The sequence below is a fragment of the Aegilops tauschii genome, chromosome 3 (assembly GCF_002575655.3).
Source record: "Aegilops tauschii subsp. strangulata cultivar AL8/78 chromosome 3, Aet v6.0, whole genome shotgun sequence".
Lineage (NCBI taxonomy): Eukaryota > Viridiplantae > Streptophyta > Magnoliopsida > Poales > Poaceae > Aegilops > Aegilops tauschii.
In genome coordinates this window covers 545,273,298-545,276,905 of record NC_053037.3, presented here as the reverse complement: position 1 = coordinate 545,276,905, position 3,608 = coordinate 545,273,298, and positions in this window count along the sequence as shown.

Sequence of the window (3,608 nt, the reverse complement as noted above, 5' to 3'; positions counted from 1 at the left end):
AAAATATTATTTATCTCTATTTCAAAAATCGAGCTCTGGCACCTCTACAAATCCCTGCTTCCCTCTGCGAAGGGCCTATCTATTTACTTTTATGTTGAGTCATCACCCTCTTATTAAAAAGCACCAGCTAGAGAGCACCGCTGTCATTTGCATCCATTACTATTAATTTATATTGGGTATGACTATGATTGGATCTCTTTTACCATGAATTACAATGTCTAGTCAGTCCTTGATCTTTAAAGGTGCTCTGCATTTATGTTTTGCGGTCTCAGAAAGGGCTAGCGAGATACCATCTTGTTATACCATATTATGATTGTTTTGAGAAAGTGTTGTCATCCGAGATTTGCTATTATTGCTTGCTAGTTGATTATGCCATTGATATGAGTAAACATGAGACCTAAATGTTATTGTGAATATGGTTAGTTCATAATCTTTGCTGAAAACTTGAATGTTGGCTTTACATATTTACAACAACAAGAGCAAACAGAGTTTGTAAAAGTTTTTCTTTATCAACTGAATTGCTCCAGGACAAGCAAAGGTTTAAGCTTGGGGGAGTTGATACGTCTCCGTCGTATCTACTTTTCCAAACACTTTTGCCCTTGTTTTGGACTCTAACTTGCATGATTTGAATGGAACTAACCCGGACTGACGCTGTTTTCAGCAGAATTGCCATTGTGTTATTTTTGTGCAGAAACAAAAGTTCTCGGAATGACCTGAAACTTCACGGAGATTATTTTTGGAAATAATAAAAAATATTGGCGAAAGAATTAAGGCCAGGGGGCCCACACCCTGTCCACGAGGGTGGGAGGCGCGCCCCCTGCCTCGTGGGCCCCCTGGTGCTCCACCGACCTCAACTCCAACTCTATATATTCGTGTTCGGGGAGAAAAAATCAGAGAGAAAGATTCATCGCGTTTTACGATACGGAGCCACCGCCAAGCCCTAAACTCTCTCGGGAGGTCTGATCTGGAGTCCGTTCGGGCTCCGGAGAGGGGAATCCGTCGCCATCGTCATCATCAACCTTCCTCCATCACCTATTTCATGATGCTCACCCCCGTGCGTGAGTAATTCCATCGTAGGCTTGCTGGACGGTGATGGGTTGGATGAGATTTATCATGTAATCAAGTTAGTTTTGTTAGGGTTTGATCCCTAGTATCCACTATGTTCTGAGATTGATGTTGCTATGACTTTGCTATGCTTAATGCTTGTCACTAGGGCCCGAGTGCCATGATTTCAGATCTGAACCTATTTTGTTTTCATGAATATATGTGAGTTCTTGATCCTATCTTGAAAGTCTATAGTCACCTACTATGTGTTATGATCCGGCAACCCCAAAGTGACAATAATCGGGACCACTCCCGTTGATGACCGTAGTTTGAGGAGTTCATGTATTCACTATGTGTTAATGCTTTGGTCCGGTACTCTATTAAAAGGAGGCCTTAATATCCCTTAGTTTCCAATAGGACCCCGCTGCCACGGGAGGGTAGGATAAAAGATCTCATGCAAGTTCTTTTCCATAAGCACGTATGACTATTTTCGGAATACATGCCTACATTACATTGATGAATTGGAGCTAGTTCTGTGTCACCCTATGTTATAACTGTTGCATGAATAATCGCATCCGGCATAATTCTCCATCACCGATCCAATGCCTATGAGCTTTTCACATATTGTTCTTTGTTTATTTACTTTACCGTTGCCACTGTTACAATCACTACAAAACTATCACCGTTACTTTTGCCACCGTTACCGTTACTTCCATATTACTTTGCTACTAAATACTTTGCTGCAGATACTAAGTTAACCAGGTGTGGTTGAATTGACAACTCAACTGCTAATACTTGAGAATACTCTTTGGCACCCCTTGTGTCGAATCAATAAATTTGGGTTGAATACTCTACCCTCGAAAACTGTTGCGATCCCCTATACTTGTGGGTTATCACCGGAGCATCGGGCAATGGATGCCCAGTAGGTTCGGCTCCTCCTCGTCTTCCTCCTCTCAGTCCTCCTCTCGTTCCTCCGGCTCGTTCGGCATCAAGGCCCAGCCCGCCGCGGAGATGCCGCTCGGGCGGCGCACCCGCAACGTCGGCATCGTCATCAACGAGGGCGGCAGGCGCGCCTCCTCCTCGGCTCCTCCGCGCTACGTCAAGCCAAAGACGGAGTCTAGGCTCGCCGCCGTCAAGACGGAGCCGGGGCTCCCCGTCGTCAAGACGGAGCCCGGGCTCGCCGGCAGCGTCAATGAGGAGCTCGACGATGCGGCGGCCCTCAAGTGGGTGCGTGAAGACTGGGCGCGCATGGAGCTGGAGCGCCAGCGCCTCGCCTACAAGCGGTTCAAAGCTCGGCGCCATGGCCGGGACGAGGGAGGCGTCGTCATCCTCGACGACAGCGACGACGACGCGCCGCCGCCACCGGTCCGCCAGGGCGACGCCGGGTAGGGGTCTAACAGGGGCGGCCGCGTCAAGAAGGAGAAGGCCGCCGACGATGACGAGGATGGCGGCGATGTCGGCGACTTCGCCGCGCTCAGCAACTTCTTCGCCCCTTAGTTCGGTTTTTTTAAATAACTTATGTAACGTCGAACATGTCAAATATATGTCAAGTTTGCCAAACTTTAGCCGAACGTTTTGTCCAATTTGCCGAACTTTGCCAAATTCTTTTTTTTACAAAAAACCCCCGTCTGAGGGTGCCCTGGGGCCGGCGGCTGGGAACCCCCTCGCCCCACGCCGATTTTAGCGCCGGCTCGCCCCCAGGCGGTGATTTTACGCGCCCCCTGGGGGGCCAACGGCTGGAGATGCTCTTAGTCCAAGTAGAGGAGTGTGAGGATAAGTTTGGAGCGGCACGATACGTCACATGCGTTCGCACGGTAAAATTTCGTGTTTTGACCCTTTTGACAAAGAAATTCAGGATCTGACCCCGGTTCGATTTTTTTTTGGGATTTGACCCTTTTTCTTACCGCCAGGGGTCCTGGCGGTAGGGTTAGACAGCCTACCGCCAGGGCCACTGGCGGTAGGGTACTTATCCACGTCAGCACACGGTGACGGCCGCCATTCCCCTCCATCGCACCCTACCGCCAGGGGACCTGGCGGTAGCCTGTCTAACCCTACCGCCAGGACCCCTGGCGGTAGGGTCCGGGCAGTTATTTCACCCGAGACCCCGCGCCCCTTCCCATCTCCCCACCCCTCCCCCTCCCCCCCGTCGGCAGTTTCTCCTCCCTTTCTCCCCCAAGTCTCTCCTCTCTCCCTCTCTCATCTCCTCCACCCTCCCCCTCGGATCTTCACCGATTCCTCACCGTTTTTGCGGATCGAGATGGCCCCGAAGAGAGAAATGTAAGCTCCTCCAATCCCTCCAATTAGTTTTTGCAAACTTGCTTCTGATTCGACGCATTATTTGCTTGAAATCCCTCATATTTTTCAACTTAGATTGGATTTTTTTCACCTAAGATTGTTTTAGTTTGATTGTAGTTCTAGTTCTTAGTTCTTTAGTAACTAGTGGTATTGAATATGAACTCTAATCAATAGTTCATATGTTAGTTTGAAGATGAACCCTAGTTCATAATTTTTTTGGTTAAAAAAATTATGATGTAATGTTGATATGAGGATGAACCCTAGTTTGA